Source organism: Patiria miniata, unplaced genomic scaffold (assembly GCF_015706575.1).
Source record: "Patiria miniata isolate m_02_andy unplaced genomic scaffold, ASM1570657v1 HiC_scaffold_22, whole genome shotgun sequence".
Lineage (NCBI taxonomy): Eukaryota > Metazoa > Echinodermata > Asteroidea > Valvatida > Asterinidae > Patiria > Patiria miniata.
In genome coordinates, this window is record NW_024037061.1 from 7,418,366 (window position 1) to 7,443,039 (window position 24,674).

Genomic DNA, 24,674 nt, shown 5'->3' on the forward strand with positions numbered 1-24,674 from the left:
AACCCCAAAGAGCTGACATTATGAGACCTCCAAATGACTCCGAGTTCGAATAAACAGAATGGAATATCCCCTGCAAATCACGGCGGTAAAATGTCATTGGGACTGAGGACTAGCACAGCCTCAAAAGGGAGGCTTACCTAAGCTGTTTGTGTAAACGAAACAAGCGGAGATCTTTTGACAATTGTGGCAGAAAAACTGGAAAGGTTAAACCTAAATCCGTCACTGAAAACGTGCTGCGCCTTTTTTTTTTGGCAGTTTCTAATTGCAGCCCTGATATATTGATTGATTACAAACATATTTCAATTTTTATTAATTGACAGTTAATCACAGAGAGCCGTTTTTATTAAACTATCGGCGAGTCTTGCTTATTGGTTAAACCACTTAAAGAATTCGTGCATGTCTTCCAGACACTCTCCATCTCTTAAGCGATCATTCATAATTGGCCAGCCTGCTAACCCGCTGATCGTCCGGGGCAATTTCCCCGATATTTTCACGCCCGTGCTCCGTGGATCTGCACCCCGATCCACCACGGGTTAAGCGCAGAGGCGACAAGATCTTCACCCGATAGAAATATCTCACCAAATTTTAAATTAAAAAAAATCGGAAGAAAAAGGTGAATAAATCTCAGATCACTTCGAAATTAGGCCGAGGGGTTAGTGGGGAAATGAATTTCAACAAAAAGTACAGCTGTCTTAAGATTCGATATAGATTGAATGCAATCAAAAATATGGATGGAAAAGTTGGTTAAAATGCATGATGCATGTTTCAGGCAAATTCAGTTAAACTACACAATTAAGCATGATGTAAAGGCTACTCACTCCCTAAATAGCTTCGACATTCCAAGGTTGCCACTCAAAAATGATCGATTCTCATTTTAAGTTTCTAGGGGGATCTAGAAAATTGTATTTTTTTTAATACCACCTTATTTCACTCGATGACCAAGCGCAGTCACGTGACAGGCTGTTCTCGTTTCGGACATTATTGATCGGGGTAAAGAAGAACGCCCTCACCGACCGTGCCAAAAGTTACCAACGGGACTGGCTCCCAGCTCACTGAACACGTACGTCGTGGCTGGTTGGGTTTGCTATGTAAGTTGTCTGTTAGCATGACGATCTCCATGCCTCGATGTCGTCTGCATAGAGTGATGTAGTCTGTCGTTGGAGCTGAAAACGCGCCAACTTAGCATTGAGAATCAGCTAACTGTTGCGCGCAGCCCGATCCCGTAGAGGGGAACAAACCCCGATGTTCTTTAATCGCTTTTGGTGAATTCGTGGAATCATCTGTGCCCGTTTTAGAACAACAAAGCTGGATTTAGAAACATTTCAGGTAGGTGAATAGTTTGGAGAACTTATTTTTTAACATGGTGTGTATTTAAAGGGTAGAGGTAAATGGTTTTGGGTTACAAAGAAATCACGGTTTGATCTGAGGAGGCTGGTTAGTGATTGCCCATAAATAATCATCAACTGGACATCAATTATTTTCGTCAGAATGTGATGCGTGGATCAAGTTTATGTGCAATATTATGTGGTTATTTGGAAAAATCCTTAGGGGTATTTGTTTTGAAAATGAACCGTTTAAATGTTGTATTTGCTTAAGATCGTTTGAGATCAGAATGTCTATTTCGAGTTTGATTCGGTGGTTTGTTTGTTTGTTTGCTTCAGTGTTTTTTGTTTTACTTCATATTAAGGATGATATTGGACCTAATGACCTTTTTGTAACTTTATCACAAAATATAAATTGATTCAGATAACTGTGACAGAACAATAAATTATCACTATTCATAGTTATTAATTATCATGATTTGTCTGTTATATTTGTCTTATAGATAATTTTAATGATTCGAAACCACACTATTTCTCAATTTTTGTTATCGATGACAGCGACTTCGCTTTCATGAATCGTCTGCAACGTCATGAAAGATAACTTTCATATATTTTTAAAATACAGCTTGGCTTTTCCAACCTTTCTGTCTTTTCTAGAGGTCGTATCTCTTTGTCAAATGTTTGCATTCGAAATCGATTTTTAAACGCAATGTTCGGCCTGTAAAGAAAGCACGCAGTTATCATACCAAAGAAGAGATAAAAATAACTTGGTATCAACAGTGTGGTAGCACTGCCACATTTATCACGCGGAGTTCCTACTCATAAATTAAAAAACCAAGGTATTAGATACGCGCGATTGTGCAAAGCCATAATTTTTCAGGCATAAAAGAAGACGAACAATGCCCGTGTGAAATTTAATCTTATCGGCACAGAGACTCGAGTTTGAACGATGAACAAACATCGCGACTGTGTTACATATCATCGATACGGAGTTTTAAATGAAACCCATTTGACTGTGCATAGAGGCGCCCAACCGTCCATGCTCTCGAACGCTCTTCATCTCACAATGTGCCTCTTTCTTAACGATATATCCCTCTGAATTATCATAGAAATCTTTATGAAATATGATTCCTTATAGACGTTTGACGAGGCTTCCTGTGTCTGTAAAGACTGGAAATTTCAGGCGAATTTGCCTGAGATACTTGAGCGGTACAATCCGAGAACTGAACCGGCAATTACCAAGTTTGGAATAATTGTTTTTTTCTGGGTAAAAGTCGGTGTAGTTTTGTAAGGATAAGGGAAGGGATACCGTTCTAAGTCACTGAAGGCATTCTTTGTTTGGATTAGGCCCGCCGTATCGGGGATACTCCTACCTCCCCAAGGTCTGCTAGGTAAATATACAGACACCGGACAATCCGGTTTTCACTCTAAATATTGCTGGAGAAAAAGCACGATCCGATTTCCCGCTTGTTGCCAAGATTTTCTCGAAATTGAGCAGGAACTCGACTTCCAGGATAACAAACGCCCCGACCAATCGGAAGTTTCCCAATTTTCATGAATATATAAGCATTTCCAGTCGTTGTAAACAATCTTTCTTGTCAAAAAATCAAATAATCCAGTAGTTTTTAAATATAATATTATGTCTACTTCGCAGTTCTAACTAATTTGTTGGAAAGTTGTTACGCAACGTCGTAAAAACATCGCCCAGATTAACAAACACAGTACCAGTGAATTTTATGACCCTCTGTAATATCTAATGCCTCGATGTGCATACGAACCCCATAAAACCTAGTTATGCTGACTCTGTCTTATATTAATTGGTAATGTGATACATACATCCATTCGGTAAAGCTAATATTTCAAGTTTCAAAGAATCATTAAGAAACCAAATGGCTTTATTTCCAAACTAAAGGAAATACAATTTCCTTTTGACCCTCAACAGCCGAAACCATGTCAGTAAACTTCTTAAAATTGTTCTCCAAGATGGAATTAAATGTCCCCACCATTTGTTGTGCCCATTAATGTTTCCAGACCATACAAACTTTGCTATGTGAAGTCATATACTGTATCTCGTATCCATTTCATAGTTTATGAGTTGGCATCAGATATTCTTTCAGGAGTGAGTTATTACAGTTCGTGTCAGGCGGGTATCAACACAGCTCCTTAACGAGTGGATCTAACCTTTCTGCCGCCTCAAATTATCATAATGTATCATAATTTAAAACGACTTATCGCAGTTCCAGAACATCTGCGCTCGTGTTCCACTATTTTAAGTTGGAAACGAACCACATAGCTGTAATTCGTCTTGTTAATTTGTCAAACTGGAGGAGGATGAGGCCTTAGCGTATGTGTACATGATTTAAGATATATTAACTCTGGGTTGTATTAGCGTCACTTCATTTATTACGAAAACTTTGGCACTGGACAGCAGTAAACTCAACACACCTTGATTTATTTACAATTTCTCTGGAATAAATCATGAACGTCTTGCACACCTATGGTCGGTATTTCACAGACGCCGAATCAATAAAAAGAAAGACATCTTTAAGGAGAAATAACTTCAATGTTAGACAGTGACAGTCTGCGTATCTACCTTCATGTTAATCTTTAAAAGTGCCAGTCCAATTTCCAGCATATGATTTCATATTCGTAGCCTATGCACATGATGGTTATAATCCCCTGCACTTCAGGTTCTCAATATCTCATACAAATCTGAGTTTCTATCCATACATTTCTTCTTCATTTTGCCTTGCCAGCCCATTTTTGAATTACTAAAATCTGTTTTATGAGGAAATCTGAAGTGGTAGTCTGTGCCTCGTCACTGTGAATTGAAGCTTCACGCAAAAGTTTATTATATGCTGAATAAATTATTTAAATGCGACAAGTCATTTAAGGTACAGTGTAGTTTGATTTAATTCCATTAGACAATCACACAAAAAGGACCTGAGCATCTACCTTCGTTTTCTAATCTTCAGTAGAAGCCTCATTCTTTCTTTCCTCGGCAAGATTTAGGGAATAATCTCGCATCTCGGATGAATTTCAACAAGTCTTAAGCGATCTGCAGACATCGTTGACCGCGGTCGGTTCAGTTAGCCTCCTCAGTTGTCTGAGCCTTTAATCTCTCGGTGAGTTGCAACATCATCAGTTTTGAAGAGTCTGGCTCCAGTTTTGGAGCTCAGTCTTGTCAATGCAGAATTCTAAATACCTAAATGTTATTTAAGAAACCTTGCCTCCATTAATGACTTCTCCCATATACCCGTTTGACATGATTGTCATTTTGCGCTTCAGTATCTTTTAAACAGAACAGTTGTCAATGTTCCTTACATTCTTAAAGTTATGCATGTGATAACTTTCCGTTCTTTTCCATCGTCAATACACAAACATTGTCTGTCATGTCTTTTCGAAACAGTCCAATTTCGTTTTCAGTTGAAAGACAAGGCAGCGCGAACTTACAATCCTTGCATTGGGAGTTATATCTTTCTGGCTTCATGGTATATTTTTTTTGACTGTAACCTATTTGTTTGAAATACGTCAATCATTGATCACCGACCTTTGTCACCCACCGTTCTTGTGTTTATTTGTTCTGGTCGATATACCAGCAAACCAATCCGCAATTCTCGCCGTCCATTTCTTGACATGTTGTGAATTCCTTTCCATCCAAGGCTGGGAATAAGAAAGCCGAGACTGCCTCCAAATCTAAATATTTAAAAACACGATTCGTGTTGGTACATTTCCCGATAAACCTGCAGGGTGTGTTTTTTCTTTGAGATCACACATTGTTGTATAAAAAAAATAAAATTTGAAAGACTCTAGAAAGTTCAATTCTTTGTGTATCAAACGCATTTGAATAGCTTTTTCTGAAACAAGTTGGTACAGGAATAGGGTATCCTGAACTTTGTTAGGTGCGCTGCGAAAACTCAAGTACTAACGCTGTGAGGTATAGCTTGCACATATATGGTTTAATACCGGACAGTGTTAATCGTACAATTTACAGTGTTAATCCTATACTTTACAGTGTTAATCTTACAGTTCAGTTTGTGGCATTGTAGTTTTCGTATACGTCGATTTTCTTCTAGAAAGTGCATCTGATTATCTGTCAGATTCTTTTCAATCCATCAGATGGTTACCAAACACATCTTTCAATGTCCGTTTGTGGTTCAATGAACCGCATGTGTATTATTACAATTACCTGATGTTAATTCTACACTGAGATCTTTGCCTCGGTGTTAATTTAACACTGTTTTAATTGTACACTATCCGGTCTAAGTCGATCTTCCTCTTTGCTTTTTCTTTCTCTTGGGTTGGTTTGTTGTTTGTTGGCGTGCTGATGGCTTTGTTCATGGGTCATTTACCTTTAATGGCTCTCACACCTCTCTTGTATTCACACACCGTGTTTATGTTCTCCCCACTTTCCTCCACTTCCGATAACCCTTCTTCAAAGTCCAAGAGATCCTTGGCTGCAGATTTATAGCCTTCTTTCCAGCAAGTGACCTTTTGCAGTGGTGCCTTTCTAATTGGGAGAAATCGGTGATGATGAGTACATGATGAAAGACGCTGTACAAATTGATACCTGAACCTCGCCTCCCATGAATCATCGCAAAGAGAAATCTTGGGCCCTGGGAAGGTTTAATATCAAGCTAGCGGTAATGCTTCATAAAAAATAGCTACGTTTAGCTCGACCATCCTTGCAATTCTTGCTTGTTTTTGGTTCTTGGTTACGATTACTTGAAACGAGAGCTAGTTTCAAGATCTGTCGAGGGGGGGGGGGCTGAATTATTTATCGTGGCCCCATGAGGCATGTAAGAAGAGTATATTCTGCAAATTACTTGTGCAATTTGCCCTCACAATTAGTCTTAAAGTCAAGTTGAATTAAACGAGTTATCCTCTACCCGTCGCCAAACATTTACGCTTGTTTGATACTTTGAAACGTTATCTCGCATATTATTTATGTATCTGCCAAATGTTTGCTTCGACTGTCTCATAAATTGAAATGGTGTAATTCGGTACGAGCAAACGATCGCGCGCGTAATATACAATGTCGAACTCGGTGTAATTATTTTCGACAGTAGTCTCGAGATTACATTTCATTATTCTCAAAAGGTGACTTATTTAATTATACCACTGTTTAAGCTGTTTTGTATTAAATTCTCACTGTCAATTGTAGTGGATTTTTAATTGTCTGCTGAGCTGTCATACCTTCTGAAGGGCTCAGTTCTATCAATTTAATCTCAATTGCTTTTGAAGGTAAGCCCTGGGAATTACCTTCAAAATTTTAATTGCTAATGATCATAATAAATGAACCACATCGGGCGCTCGTTGCTCGCTGATCGGTGAAAACTGCATGACTTGATAGAGAAACAAATTGACAAAAATGTATTCGTACCGCACACTTTTCAAGACAATCACTTTTGGAGCGATATTAATTTATCCTGCGATTGGACGTTCATTTGACAACGACAGAAGCTTTTCCGTTCAAACAATTCCATTGGGATTACGGAACAAATGTCTCATATTGGGCGCGATTTTCACAGGAATACTGGACTCTTTTTTTATCTGTTGAAATCTGAATCTTGTCTTAAAATTTTGGGTATAATGGCTTGAATTACTTTTAACCAGCACTACAGTGTTGAGATTTTCAATACAAGGACCGATCAAAGCGAAAACAAAAATTCCCCAGTGGGTGTAGCTTGATTAATTTTGATCGTTGGAAGCACAAAAGAGGAAGTGTCTTCGCCTCTGGTGACGGAACAGTAACAGTGCTGGTGTCCATCACCCTCGGTTCCTCAGTGCCAGTATTTAGCGGGAAACCAGTTGGCAGGAAAACGGAACTCCATTCTTTAATAATCAAACTACGCATGAACGATTCGCTTTACACGCGGTCTTTATTCACGTGTGCCCGTTAGATAAAAATCTGTCTTGGACGTGCGTAATAAATTACTTCAATGCAGTAATAATAATTTGTCATATCTCATATTTGTTCATACATGATGCTACATGTGTTTAATTATATCAATGAAATACGCGTGGTTAGGAATTGTACTACACCAAATTTTAATTAAAATTAATTTCATATTCTGATTTTCCTGAACCGAATCAGTATTTTAATTATTTTGACAAACCTGGCGAATATAGACCTAATCGTATACAAAGTCGCTTCGACGTTATTCGTATCAACAGCAAAATACAGTGTTTATATAGGTGATTAATACCGATATCAAGTGTCGACACGAGCCTAATCACGTGATCACCGCAGACTCTTGGGACACCGGCGTATTGACCACATGATGGTGGTAGCTCTGGAGTAAAACAAAACCACAAACATTATCACAATAAAGCGTACCTAGGGCTATACATTATTATTCGGGACTGTAGTTTAACTTGAATGGTAACCTGACCTGCAAATACAATGAGGTCAAGCAACGGTCTCCCAGCTTCTGATATCGCATTGGTTGGTTGTGCGTGTTGATAATTTCCTTCCTTAATCTGATTGGCCGGTCTTGCAAGTAAGCGCAGACGCGCGTAAATATTCAAATTAGGTCGACCTGGCGTCAGAGGATATCAATGCAAGAAAAAAGAGGCAGTAATCTAAGTACAGTTGAACCCCAAATAATACTTAAGGGGCGCCCTCAGTTTTTCTCTCATAATTTCTAAAGATTTCTGAAAGGTCAAGTTGCTCGATTAAACTGCGGGGCGTATGAATTTGATACTCCGAGCGACTTTCCAGCGTAAGTCCCGCTTGAAATGGTGTGTCACGATTAACATTATTGACTTCTGAATGTCGGTGAAACTTGATCGGTATCTAGGCTCTAGCCTCCCCCCATTACCATCTTCTGGACTGAGACAGCTAAAACATGATTGTGTCTTTCATATCAATGATTAAATGTCACTCCCAACTTGATAAACGCACATCTTTTATTAAAAAAATACCAACAACAAAGAGACAATTTGATAAAAACGCCCCTTGATAATTACAGTTGAATGTCGCGGCTCATCAACTGGTGCCTTGCCTGTTGAGATAAAAGACAAACCCTTTTAATCTCAAGTAAGTTCATCTCCGCTCCACCGGAACTCCAAAGGTTCCGTTTGAATGTGTCTTTGTAACGTCTTCACCGGTCTTTGTTGGCGCTGTACAAGGAGCATAACTCCTTCGAGAGATCGTTTTACATCTTTCTCAAAAGGTAGAGAGTGAATATACCGTTGATACTGGAGATCAGAGACCGTGCCAATTACTGGATAAGGGATAATGCCATGAGGAGGCAGAGAGTAACCGATGCCTGAGGTGCTTCCAGACAGGAAAAAAGGCATCTTCTCGATCACAATGCCAGCTCTCCAGATCATAGTTCGTAATGATTCAAAGGAAGAAAACCAATTGTGTAGCGCTGCTGGGTCTTAAATCCTCGTGTTTTCGTAAAATCCGAAGTTGACTTAAGGGGTTTGGTTGGAAACAAATTTTCGAAGCTGTTTATCGGAAACAGATCAGTAAAAAGTTGTAACGCAGTTCAACGGTAGTAAACAAATTCAATTAAAGGGACACTTTGGTACAATTTTCAACCGTGTTTTCTCCCCAATCATACATTGAAGTTGTTTTAAATATGTTTGTTTCTGGATAATTGTTTCTGTATAATTGTGCATGTAGACGTTAATTTTGTATCTTTGTAAAATTCATCTTTTTTTTACCCGTGAATATAACGTATTTTATTCCTAACAGGTTATCGACGCCAAAAAATACACTGTCATATCAACAAAGGAATAATTCTCCCCCATATCACCCTTTTTCAACAATAGAACGATTAACGAAGTGTTCCAATTATGTATGAACGGCAGAGTGCACACAATTCCATTCAACTGATTCAGACAGGCTATTCATTGGAAGTCTTTTCATGTATCTGGTCCACACAATGAAACGAATTTAGCCCATTCATTGACGTAACGGGTCATCCTATATGAAAGCACTGCCCGACTCACAAGCAACAGTCATTGAGTCAGTCAGTGAGTCGGTCAGTGAGATAGGTATGTAAAGACACTAAGCTGGCCCTCTGGGACCAGCGAAAATCCAAATTTGAAAGGAATCCTTCAAACTTCATCATAATATCTGGCTTTGTTTCCATCACTGATATGTTGGTCGTGGTAAGCTTAGGTAAGACCATACAAAATGCTCTTGGCAGATACCTTAATTAACCATGACAAGTGGATCTCTGCCCTTCACTGCAACCCGATGATGGCAGCAAACGCAACGTCAGAATCAACACCTTCACAGTATTAAAATCGATCCCCTGCAGCCCAGCTGCCGCAGAAAATAAATCGACATTTATCCCAGATATGGAAATATATCAGAATAATATAACTTGGGCTTCTTTTAATCCTCCAGAGACATTTTCTTTTTTAATTTTCCAGGATTTATTATACATGTACTTGTTTGACAAGAGCATGCTGTACCCTTTTGCTCCGATTATTTCTAATCAAGCTTTGACGTGAAATACTATCTCGATTTCGAATCATCGGGAAACGTTGAGGAATCGCGCAAGAAAATGGGATGGAAATTGGTTGAAATATGTAGATGAGACTTGGCTAATCATTCTGGCCATTTATCTTTAGTTTAAAGGAACACCTGCGTGCTTGTTCCTGATCATGAATGATTTGCCGCATTGTACAAATGTTGCTTACTGTTGTTGCACTCATACATCAAAAATAAGAAACATTTAATGGAATGAGTTTTTTTGTGTTTTCATTGAGAAATCCTAATTTATTCAGGAAAGAGTCATACCTTTTCCACGAATTGATAACTTTTATCACCCATATACGTTTTCTCCTGAAGACGATCAGAGCATACTGATCGACACGTCGAACTTCACAATCAACCGGTTCTTTTCAGAACCAAACATCTTCTCAAAAGAGATTCTTCCACATGATGTTACCGCAAACCCCACTAGCATATAGTTTCATGCTACATGTATTAGAATTCAAGAAAATGCATTAAACTGCTGCAAACTGCTCGCTAACTGGATCGACCTAAAATATACAAATCAACAAAATTAGCTGGCGTTTCGGTCTTAATGAGACCTACTTCAGAGGCCAATGACAGCGGTACATGAAACAAACATGTAGGGGACACACAAGCGTGCAGGGGTGGAAGGAGAAACACAAACTAGGGATTAAGGACCAAGGGAGAAGGGGGAGATCAAAAGGTATGAGAGAGGGGATGGGGCATGAAGGAACGAAGGAGTGTGGTGTGGGTGATGATCAAGAGGGGGGAGGGTTAAGAGTGGGCATGATAGTGCATGAAGTGTTTTAAAATTCGTCAATCTGTGAGATTTAGTATAATGTAGTATTGAATAATCATTCATAGTGCACACATTCTTTATGAATACCATAAACTGCGCTTCGACGCATCAAAAATTCGGCCAGAAAAGCAAATCCGAATCCTTGATCTTCAAGATACGTTTTCAAGGTTCTTTAACTTGCACTGATACAGTGCAGGGACGTAGGACTTAACGTCCCATCCGAATGACGTGACCACAAATAATTTACAAAGAGGGCATTTAAGTCCCATGTGACTTAGGACGTGTCCAGAGTATGTCCAGAGCTACGGCTACGACTATTGTCAGCATGTATCCATGCATTAAGTAATGGGGAGGACCTGAAGCTCAAGACAAGAGATTCGGACGTGACCTTAGTCTTGCAGGCCATGGACCACGAACGAAAGGAAATGATATGGATCCGGTTGGGTTCAAAGCGAGACTAATGTTGCAAACTCTGGTCAATCAGTATTGTATTTCTTTGCGTGTTACCGTTTTTGCTGGTCCCAGAGGGCCAGCCTATAGTGTCTTCGTTGCCCCCCCCCCCGGACTGACTGTCATTTTTGACTTAGACTGGTTACCTATGTAACTGACTTGTGACTAACACTGGTCTGGGACAAACTTGCCTTTCCTATACCCATGTATGTGGTATAGCACCTCCACCACATGGACATGTACATTCGTCTGACAGCTTGGTTCATGTACATGATTGTGATCTGATACACTGTGCCCTCTGGAGACATGTGTACAATATGCAACAAAAGATTGTATACGTCTCCACAGTGCAATTTCTTTATATGAATACGTCTCCACAAGGTTTTCATGAAATAGATATATGGATTTTACTCAAAAACTAGGAATTTCCAAGGATACAAACTTCAGTGTGTGTGTGTGTGCACGCGTGTGGGCCAATAACCGCGAACCGCGAAAGTTTGTCCTCCACCATTTTGTTACCACTGCAGCTTATTCTAATTGTGTGCTGTCTGAGATCAGCTTTACTAGGTTTGTCTTGTTTCAATGTCAGCGAATTGCAATGGAATATTTGCACACGATATCAAACCAGTATTTTTTTTTTTTTTTGGATCTTATTTGGTGTTGGGCACGGAATTGTCACACTAGAACTAAACCGGAGCACTTGGAAATGACAGACTTTTTGGCGTCGTTATTTGAACTACGCTAAGCTATATATTACGTAATAACTATTCAAGTAGCCCAGCGTGGCCGTATAACCAGACCTCCCTTTCGATCAAAGTTGAAATCACGGACGAAATGTGGTCGATATAGATTTACGAATCAAAGTGTTTTATGTATTTACAAGGAGGATATATTTTTCAAAGACACCGGCCCTCAATAGTCAAACACGATCCACCGAAGCCAATCTCTAACCTCAAAGGAGTGAGTGATGTTTATTTTTAAGTGCATCCCAAAAAGCTGACATTTTGTGGGTAACCATTGCAACCTGGTAGCCTTTAGGGTAGGGTTTCCCCGTCATTCAAGACTTTGTTTGGACGACTTGTGGCTTTAACGAGATGGTAATTTCTGTGGGCTTGAAAAGGTTAGCTTAACCTACAGACGACCGTGCGTGGGCGCCCATTGTGTGGACAGCTAAGCCTAGACTCCATACGACGGCTGGAAATCGTGGATGTGATCGTTGCAGTTTTCTTTTGGGTTGCTTTAAATTGCTTTGCTTCAAATTCTCAAACAAAGCACACAAACAAAAGTTATTACAAAACGCATTAATCTCCAACTGTCTCTTAGCTTATCTAGCCGTATTTTGGGAATAGGAAACAGGGATGTAGTCGAGTCCATCACAAGTCCCTGTAAGTCCATCACAAGTCCTCCAGTCCCAATTCAACTCACAAGCTATTCAAATAAGCTTTGACAGAGGCATTCCTTTGTTTATTGTCATCCATTGTTTCTTGTGACTGGATTTGTGAACGGACCTGTGATTGACGCGACTACAACCCTGACAGGACAGCACAGGGAGCACTGAGTACACAAAACGTATTAAAATAAAAATATCTCCCTGGCTGAAAACTCTATCACAGGAGACACACCAGAGACTATCGAAAGATACTAGCGTTCCTTGAACAGAGACATTGACCAAATGGGGAACCGCCAACATAGGGTTGGATAGCTCAGTTGGTAGAGCACTGGAACTGCAATCCGGAGGTCGCCTGTTCAGAACCCGCTCCACTCAATTTTTTGTTCAACTTTGATTTTTTTTATAATGAACCTAGTCAGATTCCCTTTGTGGTTTTTTTGAAAAACTAAAAGGTTAGAAATAAAACCAATACCTTATCCATGATACGTGTCCCCCCCCCCTCATTCGTAACATTACTTCAAAACATATTACTTTATGTAAACCCGCCAAGGACAAGGAAACATACATAAACCACTTCACATTCAAACAAATTGATTCAAATCCTCAATTATGGGCTCGTGTGCTTTAATTATTTCACCTTGACAGTTTAGCCGAGTCGACGCGACTAATAATTAAAGATACGTGTCCGTCCTAACACGAACTAAACATACATCAGGTTGTACTTTACAACCAATCAAACGATGAATGCAGGCTTAATCAAACAATGATGTCTCCTCTGTCAACTCTTTAATTCAGTTTATAAGTTATCCCCCCCCCCCCCCAATGCAACTTACATTATTCGATCCATGGGACTAGGCCTATGTGTACTTTTCTAATTTGGCAATAATTAGAGACATTCCTTCGTGGATAAATGATTTTTTTTCGATCATTTTTAATCACCTTGTAAAGAATTCAGTGCACGTTAATGGTAACGCCGGGAGGTACCGATTTTAGCACTGACATAAGATTCTGAGAACCTTTTTCTGTGACGTTGTTCAGATGCTAATTATGACACGCATGCGCAGAGATACTCCCTGTCACCGGCATGTGCACAAAATTGTGATTGTTGATCACTTTAAGTAAATCTGTGAAAAATGTACTCACACAGTAAACTGGTATCCATGCAAAATTTGCAGCTGCAAACTTCGGTTGTCGATGACTCAGATACGTGTCTCGACTTTCATTTCATTTCTAAACCGAAATAACTCCTTTGTGCGTTGAAAAGAAACCCTATTTTCGGTGAAATAGATTATTACATTTTTTTTTAAATCTCAACTAAAGATTTTGTTTTGAGCCATTAAAGCACACAAGCGATGGTTATTGACTAAACAAGGGTGAATAAACAAAATGACCTGTTGTTGACCGAATCTTTTTTTTTTTTAGAAAAAAACCCCAAAAGATTCCCATACCTGTAAACGGACATCAGGGAATAAAAGGAATTGTGTGTGTGTTGGGTTGTTTGTTCGGTTCTTAGGTTTATTTGATTGTTTTAATGGCAACTACGACTTGCCGATTACGTACTGCAACAATGAAGTTTCCAATTGTGTTCAACTGTTTCTATGACTTTGTCATGTCGAGTAAAACTCCAGAACTATCATGTGCATGTAAGCTTGTGTCTGAAAAGCATGGCCCAGACAACTTCTTTTATTTTAATTAACAAAATATAAATTAAAGATGGTTTCGGTATTGAAAGGTCACGTGAAATCACACAGCAATGTCGACTCAGAAACACAACGCGTAAAATGATCCCGCGTCTGCGGTTTTACGATTTCTATATTTAAAGTATCTTAATAGCGATTTGTGAATAAGATTCCGAAAATAGCTCGCTAAGGCACACCGAGTGCGAAATGACAATGAACGGGTAATGGACGCTGTAAATGGGGAATTCATTTCATCACGAAATGTGGCCAAAAATTGTATGAAAAAAAAGGAAAACGGGATTGTTCCGGAGTTTGACGTGTTGCTAGGGCGATCAAGGGTCAAACTGACCTTTATTCTGGTCGTCCTGGTTGTCATGGTAACGGGGAGGTGACTTATGGATTACGGACAATGGGTGAGGTTTGCTATATTTTGAATATTGGGCTTTCGTTACCACGGTAATCGAAAGATCGCAGGCCGATTGAAGGTGAAAGCATGGGTCAACTTGAGAAGGTTGAGCCCCGATTTTTGACAATTGACTTTGGTCATTTCAACAATTCACAATAAGGGTTGAAACCTTTTGGGTTTGGATCCGGTCATACTGCTAATGGAAATGTTAGGGTTCGCTTAACATTCAATTGGGTTTAGTTTGTCAAAATTGAAAATAATCTTTTGGCGAACTATGTGATGAATAGAGGGTTCATGAAATACAGGTGGACAGCAAAATCCTCTGACATTTAGGATTTGGCTTCCGGTATAAACAGGTGTTTATGTCGGACATCAAAAGGTAAAAAAAAACTGACAAACGTGAATAATATTTTTTATGAAGTTTTATTTTATATTGTTAATTTCTTATTTGCTGGTGTGTTAATGTTTATTCGGAAGTATAAATGACGTAGCTGGGATCCATTTAAATCGCGTGGCTTTTCTGTCCTCACATTTGTAAAGGGGGTAAATTAGTTTGTTTGTAGTTTTAGCAGGACAAAGCTTTTTACTTAATTAATTATGTATTTGTCCTTGCTGGTAAAAATCTGACAATAGTTTTATTTTTATTCTCAAACTTGTTCCTAGCTGTTGCTACCCAAACTAGAGTTTTAATTTCCCTTTGCTGGCTTTAAAGATAGTAGGCCCTAATATCTGTTGAAGAGCAAAAACAATTAGATTAGTTTCACTCTAGCATTGAGCAAATCCAAAGGTTGTACTACAGGTCAAAAGAAATGTAGGAAAAAGACATATCAATTGAAGGTCTGTTTTCTCAATCCCAAATTTCAGTTTTGATGTCACGACCTTTGTGACAATGTGAAATCTTGGGGGAGTGGGGATCACTGTGACGAAATCCCGCGTCTGTATTTGCGTGGGCCGACGGGGCTATTATTGTCAACACGCTAATGCGCAGACTCGGTATCACATGACAACTAATACCCATCAATACTGATGACGTCACACGCTGTGATCTTTTCTACAGACTAGATTCGTCATTCAGGAGTTGTGGATTCTAACTGCAATGTTTTCGATGTTTGAACTCGCAAATTACGTCTTTTTCTATCATTTCATTTTCAAAAGAATAGACAGTTTTTATGAATGCCGAGTGTTGTTTTGCGATGAATGACGTCTGATTTTGGTCCCAGGTGATTTTCGTGAAATGTCCTGAATGTTTTTCTCTCTGATAAACAATCTTTTGACTTCATGCCGTCGATTGTTTGTTGAAGAGGTGACATTTCTTCGTGTGGTTGTAAGACATTTAAGTCTGATTATTGTGATAACATCCAAGTAATAACCATGACGTCCAACTATTATTTCAATCTACGACTTGTGTATTAGATTTTGTTTACTTAAGAGTTTCTTCTGTTTCGTTTTTACACTCTCGTTGCTGCATCAGTTTTGATAAACCACATGTAGTGTTTTCTGACATCTGATTTCATCTTCTCCAATTAATTACAGAAAACAATTACAGGATTGTAATAGCACGTGAATAAATTTGACAAAATTCTTTTTTTAAGTTTGTAGTTTATATGATGTTAAAACTTTTTCTTTAAAAAAGTAGTTTAAGTTTGAGACTTTTGGCTCTAAATTGTCATTTGATAAACTTGTTTTTTTATTTTTATTTGTTTTCAAAATTAAAATTAAAAACTCTAAAATTCTGCTATTAAATTCGTAATTTAAGTTTATAGATTTTATACATTTTATAGTTAACTTTTATTATTTTTGGTAATATATCTTGTGAAATTGAAGCTGTAAGCGCCCGTAATAATCGACGGCAAGTCTTGAAAGGCCAACCTTATAAAATATGAGTTGAAATTATACAAAATAATACATAAATAAATCAATAAATAAATGCGAATAAACCTAATACGTGAGGCAACTATTATTTTAATGTGTGATGCACAGGACAAAGGTGATAATCCAGACAGATTCTCAAAAAAATGCTGGCACAAATAAAAATAATACAGCGAAACCAGAACCTACTTCTCCAGTTTTGTAAAAAGATAAAATTAAATTCCAATCATTTTATACTGTCAATTCTCCAACAAAAAAAATATGTCTGCTGCTATTCCTCCATACATTGTGTATTTGTTTCTGTCACTAATGGCAGTGTTTTATTTTCCTTCAATTTGCCAGATTAATTGTTGAGAATTGTTGTGAAGGTCCAAAGTGAGAGACACAGAGACTAATGAATTTGTCCCCCCCCCCCACTTGGAAATGATTTTCTCCATAATATTGCCATTGGATCAGCTCAAACAATATAGTTTAATTAAAGGTTCATCGACTTATTAGTGTTTTATGAAAAGCTACCCATTGCACAATCATATCATTACAGTGACACAGTTGTCCCTCGCCGTCTTAATAACGATAAATTATGACAATCAGCTTTTTAATTAAAATCACTTGCACAACGGGAGATAAATGAATTATCGGCGGGTATTTTTACGCGCGAGTTGTCAAGGTAAATTGTTTGAGAAAGGCTTGAAGTGGTGAACCATACGACGGCTGTTTATTGGATAAATTCTATAAACCAATCATGCATTGAATTTATTCGAACGAAGATCAAAAACAAATAGAAAGCCATTTGCAAACCCTTGTTACTAACCATGCCATTTTAAAATGTAATGCATTTATCTTCTTTTTGATATTAAGTGGTTTTCATCTCGAAAGGTATTTATGCAGCTTGGGTTTCCCCGGTTACCAATGTGGATTGTTTCCGGTAAATTTCATTTTGCTCAACATTAGAGAATGTTGATTAGTAATTGACATTGTCTGCTTGATTGGATCTTAATGTTGGCTTGCAGAGACCATCACCCGTTTGTTACAATTTCTGTTTTGTCGTAGCTACTTATTTTCCCTGAACACAGTCAAGAAATTTTTCAATCCAGTTTAAGCTTGACTTCATGTTTTGACATACATGTACAGATAGTTCCCATTCTATACATTTTCAGTACACCAAATAACCCCGCAGTTTCAAATTAACATGACGTGTATTTAAAACGGATCTGCGGGAGTTAGAGGCTTTAAGACTTCCCTTGTGCTGCAAAAAAAGGAAAATCTTGCAGACAAAATAGCACGTGCCTGCTTACCTCCCCCCCCCCCCGACAGCAAAACCCCCTTTTGGGCCAATCCTGTCTCCGCCCCTGAATTGCACCCCGTCTGTCAAGATCTTTGTTTACCAAAAAGTGTTAATTCAACACGACACTTTTTGCTGTGACCAATGTTTGTACCAATTACATAGGTATAATTTGTCACTCAAAAGGAGTGACAAATTATGACAAAATTGTCTTGTAGTTGATGTCAAAATCCAGACCAATCTATAATTTCTAATGAGCTTATCCATCATTATACCGCATTAACCCAAAATTCCCTACTTTGTCTGCGTGCGCGGACTGACAGTAACGACTTTCTCGAAAAACCAACATCCCATTTATATAATTGGATTATTAGACCTGGTTTGATTGTTCCAGATTGCCTGTTTTTTTTTACCGTGTTCGGAATGCTTGACTTGAATGCTTCGGCACGTAGTGATTGAAAAAATTGCGAAAATGATGGAGAAGGATTTAGGTGAAGTTTGCGTGCGGATTGAAAGTCGCAGTAAAGACAATTTATCAGTTTTGTCTGAGCCATACGTGCTGACTTCCCCCTAAGGCAAGCGCAGTGATTGCCTGGGCTTGTTTGCTTTGTGAATGCAGTGCTCAAGTTAGACCAGACAAATAATTACGACGGTGCTTTACCAACACTATGCGTTAATGTCACCAGCCGCTTTTGATAAAACATACCGTATCACTGCCAGCTGTATAAGACAAGGAATCCATTTCAATGGTAATTCCTTCGTTTCCGTAGAAACTTTCATCAGATAGGGATCCAATAACGATCTTAGCAAAACAAGATCCAAACTACTTCATGTTGAACTTCTGTAAAAAGGAATGACTCCTTAGACAATTTCAGAGTAAAACCTCCAAATTGTGAGGGTCTGAGAACTTTTCCTCACTTCGCACTGAAGAGAGTAGCATCAGATTGTAAGACAGTGTAAACATTTAAGGTGTAATACTTGCCAATTTCCTTCCGGATTTGGCTTGATCTTCCCTTGGTGGGCTCCAGAAAGCCATTGAAGTGCCAAGGGTGGAATAGCAATCAGTACATCGGCAGGTGTAATCCGTAGCATTGTCTGGTTGCTAGCCTTGGACGGCCCGAACATGAAATGACAAAATCACCTGTCAGATTTTAAGGAGGAGAGATGGATAAGAATCGGGAAAAGGTGCTCCTTCCTATGATGCCTCATGATCTTTGCTATTGAGAAGTGGGGAATGGGATGCCAATCATGTACCGTGTCATGAAAGTTGGTTCAGGAAGCTTTAAGAGTTCGCAAAACTTGAAGACTCTTGAGATCATAAGGCAATTATCCACAATATTGTGGCAGTTCTCACAAGTCAATCACAAGTCCGCCACAAATCACACTGTCTCAAGTCAAACGACAATCTCTTCATTTGCACCATTACAAAGGCATTCATTTGTCATTGCTCATCCCAAATAACTTGCGAACTGTCTTTGTGACGTCACTTCTGATTGACTTGCGATTTCACCAGTCTGGTGATTGTGGACTTCACTACAACTGCGAACGATAGCATTGCAGGGTCAATTATTACAAATCTAATTTCGACTGGGAAATCTGCCTGGCATGTCTTTAAGAGGAAAAAAATCATTGTTGGTTGCTATAAAAGTCTACCAAAGGACACCAAACTCTGAAATCAAGTCTAATTTCCAAATAAACCATCTTTGACGCTAGCCCTGTGGTGTCTTTGTTATTCGTTATAAAGAGATCCTTGGGGCTTTCAATAAACGGATGTTTCGTTCCTGGAACCAAGAAAGGGAACGAGTAGATGGTGAGACGAAGAATTCGAATTGAAATACGAGGCCAACGTTCCAGGAAAATCAATAAAACTGTCTCCCTTCGTGTTTTCCCCTGATATCTGGTTCGAAAAAGACAGTCACCATAATTGGATCTATTGCCCTGAAAAAGTACTGAAATAATTGGGTTTTTTTTTATAGCGGAATAGTCAAATATTAAGGTTTCTGTATGCTATAGAAATTTTCGTTAATCTATGTCGCTAGAATTATGAATTAGGTATGCACAGTCGGCTGCATAATTACTCCTTTTGGGGCTCATTGTTTTCTGTAATAATGCTTTCAACTAAAGGCTAATTGATTGGATGTTGGCATATTGTCTTCTTGATAATAAAATGGGAAGAACCTCAACTATCTGTAGTAAAGCTTCTTCAGCGCATAATCAAAACAAGCAGTTTCCTCCACAAAAATAATAAATAAATGGGGAGCGATTTGCTCCTGGTCAGAGTCTGCTCAGAAATCGATTTACAACATCAGCTTGCCCGCAAGCAGCTTGTCTAAATCTATTAACCAAAAAAACTGGCGGTTTGCTTGAGCTGTGGTTTGAAGGCAATATCTTATCAACCGCCTTCCGAACCACTACCACAGTCAAACAAAAAGTCTCATATCTGGTCCGACGGGGGAAAAAAAGGAGGAAAAAATCCGTAGGATGTGAGTCCTTGCTTTGATTCGTCATGAACGCTGGCGACTTTTGACAGAGACGCGAGTGAGCTGGGAGATTTGTGCCGACACACGCCTCGAGCAATGATCACAAACTCCCAGGTTTTTTAATATTCAGGGAAGCTTTTTTCTCTTTCTTTACTTGCTCATACTCGGCCGGATTTTTTTCCTTACCTGTGTGGCTCTGATGTATGTTTATTACACGAGTCTGTTTTATTATTATTTGAGCATCAGCGTTCGGGACGTGAGGAGCGCTGGGTCGCTGATTGCACGCACGCTTTTGGCGCAGGACTGTTTAATGTCTAGACTCTGGCTGGGCGATCGCTCCGTTCTTGGGACTCCGTCTAGTGATTGCCGTTTACTCCTGCTTCGGGTTGGTGGCTTGCCGGTTTGAGTTGAGCTGAATCCCGACTGTCAACCGAGAACGATTGGATCGATCTGCAACAATCTTGCTTTGATTTTTTTGCTCTGTGGAAAGTTATTCAGAAATTCTACAAGAACTAGGTAAGTAACGTATCAAAATTAATGTTTAAAATCCCCGGTCGTTTTACGAATCGAATGTTTGGTGTTTTTTTTTATCGATTGCGGTTTGTGACAATAGGCCTACGTTAAAAAGAACCGCAGGCAACAAAAAATTGAAGAAGCTGAATTCCCAAAATGTTCGTTCATTTTAAGAAACAACTATTGGCCATCTCTAAACATTCGAACAACTGGATGGAAAATTAATTTTGCACCACATATTTTGCACTTTGTTTGACGGGAAAAAAAAGTTTTAACAGTAAAAGTTGTTACCAATTCGACCAGCTCTTCCTTGAGGCTCTTTCTTGCAGCGGGTGTTAATTAAAAAGTACTCAAGCAAATCATTACAATTACTATTAAAGAAGACAGTTACATTCCTGTTGCACTAGTTGTCTTAGATATACACCAGACAGTGTCAATTTAACACCACGGCTTTTTAGTGTTAAGATTTAGGTGGGCGTGTGTCAAGCTAACGAGTGTTCCCAGGTTTCTAGTTTCAAAGATAATCGTTTCTGGACTTCCTCCAAGTTGATCCGAAGCACAAGCCAAAACCACAACATTGAAAGGGTGCGGCCCACGCATGATATTCAAGGCAGGTTGTTGAATGGGACCCTTGGCTTACGATGTCTTATCTTGTTTCATCTCTTCAATGATCGAGGAGTTTTCTTAGCTTCAAGCTGCCTGCATGCGACAAAGATTTCTTCTCAAGGCGCACTGACCTTTTCTTGTTTCCATAGGTGGGGTAGCCTGTAGTTGAGAGGTCGACAAAACAATCACCTATTGTGATTAAGAAGTTTTGCGGTCAAAATCCAGCACCCTTAGTTTCCTTAGACAAAAGGTTAACAAAAAATTGAAACATTAATATTAGAGTCTTGGAAATCAAAAGTAAAGTGATCTTCGCGTCTCAATTTGCCAGGAAATGTACTGTAGGCCCATCACCTCGGGCGAATTAAGATTTGATTTCTACTTTTTTTTTTTTTTTTTTTGGTGGGTGCGGAACTGTTTTCAATGGATGTTTCATGGGTATATCCCGCTCGGTTTTCGGGAAAATGTCAGTTAAATAAACTGTCGATTTTTCGTTTGTACGTTTTGTTGATTTGTTTAAAAATTTCGCGTGGCAGATGGATTGGCCAAATTCCCAGGGCTATATTTCTAGAAATCCTAGCCTTTGAAATGAAATCACAGCTGACGGCTTAGGTCCCAGGAGGTTGCAAATATTAATTCAGTAATTCTGAATTTCAATATGAAATTTTCGACCGCTCCGAGGCACTTCAAAATGACTGAAATCTCTAGAGAAATCACGGGAATCGACGGGATTAATCCTAGATCAAAATGCGGATTCGTTCAAACGGTCTTTGCCATTTGACTCCTCTAACGGATTGGATCTTAAGTATAAACAACTTTAAAATCAGATTGGAAATTGGTTAATGAACCAGAGGGAAAAGAATGGTTTCGGGCATTCGGTGAACAATTTTACTTCAAACACCGCATACTAAAACTTCAAACACCGCATACTAAAATGGCAGAGCCACATGTTTAAACAATCTAGACTTTTGTGTAATCCGAGGGGCATATTGTGCGAACCAGCCGTTTACATCTCTCAGTGATGTCTAGACTAGAAGATAATTCGCGAACAAGTCGGTGAAAAGTGACTGCTTAATGCCAATGGCTGCGCAGTGTCTACATGGGGCTCATAACCGCCGAGGGCGGAACAGACGGCTGGGGATTAAGACTACGATTTAGTGAAGACGGCTAGGTGGTCTTTGGAGGAAAGTCTTCTCTCCGCGCCGCAAGACCTGTCGGAGGTTCAATTGAAAAAGCAGAGCCCAATACTTCAGAATTGCTAGTTTTCGTTTACGAAATCTCGGTTTCGTTTCGGTTCAACTTCATCTCAGAATCGAATGCCCAAACCGAATGGCAGTACTCTAAATACCTGGCTTCATATTCTTGGGGCAGACCATTTCGTAGCTAAGTCCCACATACAAGTCATTAACCATTTAGTAGAGCCGAACCTGGTATAAAACTGAGGTTTCAAATCAACGCTTAGGCTCCCACACTTCGTCCATCTCATTGACATGAAGGGTGCATAAGCGTGGGCGTGACCCTGAGGGAGTAGGGGGCGTATTTGGACATTTCCTACAATCATTGGACCATAGTGATCCTGGACAGAAAGTTTCGATAGTTGATAAGTGTTGACAGCATTTACAAATACGATATAAAGTGGTAGGCTGTTTAAATTTGGACGTGTGTTTTGTAAGGACGCTTGCCTGCCAACTCATGTTGTGAACATTTTAGGACAGGTCCAAGTTGTATTTACTAAACTTGTATTTACACTAACGTGTTGATTATTTTAGCAATAAACTGACTGATGTATATCTGTGCCTAAATCTGCTTTCCGTTAGCGAAAAAATCCTGCTTACTGTATAGCAGAGCATTCCATGCTTACACGGTAAGCGTATTTCACGAATTTGTAAGGAATTTTTGCTTATGCGCATTCTTACATCCCGAAACTAAGGATTCTGTGCTTTTATGGTTAGCACAGGATTTTTCTGCTAGCAGTGTTAGCACGGAATGGTGATCGTAAGCGCAGAATTCTGTGGTTAGCGGAGCTGTGAAATTGGGCCCAGTATTTGAAGGGAAAAAAAGTTGGTTAAGCTGGAGAAATCAGGATAGACCGTCCTGTGGTTTAGTTGTCATGTTGGGACTTGGAGGCCACGCTTCATACGTAACACCTTTCAAGGATGTGTGACGGTTATGAGACACCTCACCTAACACTCTCCAAGATTTCAATTATCGTCGAAATTAAGTTTTAATGTTCACGATAGTGATTTCTACTTCACGTTACGTACGTGTGGGTGGGTATACATGTGCTTGAGTAGTAACGTTTCAATTCATCATATTTTATCTTCAGTTAAATTATAATTAAATGTAATGGGACATGGCAAATTGTTTTATGAAGCATGGTGGGAGCCTACCACTGCGATACATTATCCTCAATGATCACAAGAGACGACATTCACAACAGTAATGTGCTCTTATGAAAACACACTGACTTGTATATTTAAGGCCCGATTTCACGGATACTTCTGAAACGAAGCAAGGAGGTTAGTCTAATCACACAAGCGATCTTAAATATATTGTGTCAAGATATATACTGCACGGATAGTTTGGCGGCCCTAATCCAACAATTATTCATGTATCCAACGATATGAATGACGCACATCCTAATTTGCATATATGAATAATTGTTTCAGTATGACCCTACCATTGATCTCCATATATGGAGATCAATGGACCCCACACACTGCTTACGTCTTTTCATCCGAGTGATTCCATAATAGTAAAGTATTGATTGTGACATTCTCTGGATGGTTACGCGAATTAAACTGCATCAACACATTTTAGCCTCAGGCAAAGTTTTCACAGTACTCGATCATTTAGTTCAGCCAGACAGTAGGGCAAACATCAAGTCACTTATTACACGACAGTCTTTTGATCTTCATCTATGATGTTGGAAAGGGTTGATTCCACGAAAAAAAGGAGAAAAACACTCTCTCGTGGAGCTAGAGTTAGCGACGCTTATTGAAACGATTTAATAAGACAAGGCAAGTCTAATTAAGCTGGTCCTGGACGCGCACAACACATGTCAACTGATTCAGAATGGCTATTTACTTGAAGATTATTCCTACCTACAATGGTTTACAATCGGCCAGATTTAGCCGTTATGGTGTTATCCCATACAACAGCACCGCCCGGCTCTCTTCACCAGCCAAAAACCAGTCTAATTAGGTCACAAGTAACAGTCAGTGAGTCAGTCAGTCAGTCCGTTATCAGTAATTTAAAATTCCGTAACTTGAAAATTACATGAGTGATTTGAATGATCCTTGTACTAAAAGAAAGCTTATGAATCGGGCTTTCATATCACAGATTTTAAAAGTGTTACATGCAGCACTTCGCTTAAACAATGGTCCCGACATTTGGGTT

General features: G+C 39.1%; 1 protein-coding gene across 2 annotated transcripts in view; it reads left to right on the forward strand.

Annotated features, from left to right (window-relative positions):
* Positions 1-1,094: 1,094 nt before the first annotated feature.
* LOC119730537 (nitric oxide synthase, brain-like) overlaps positions 1,095-24,674 on the forward strand; it is a 54,026-nt gene continuing 30,446 nt past the window's right edge. For both annotated transcript variants that reach the window (XM_038203509.1, XM_038203510.1), the window contains exon 1: positions 1,095-1,326. The gene's annotated coding sequence lies outside the window, so the exon portion shown is untranslated. The remainder of the gene's footprint in view (positions 1,327-24,674) is intronic.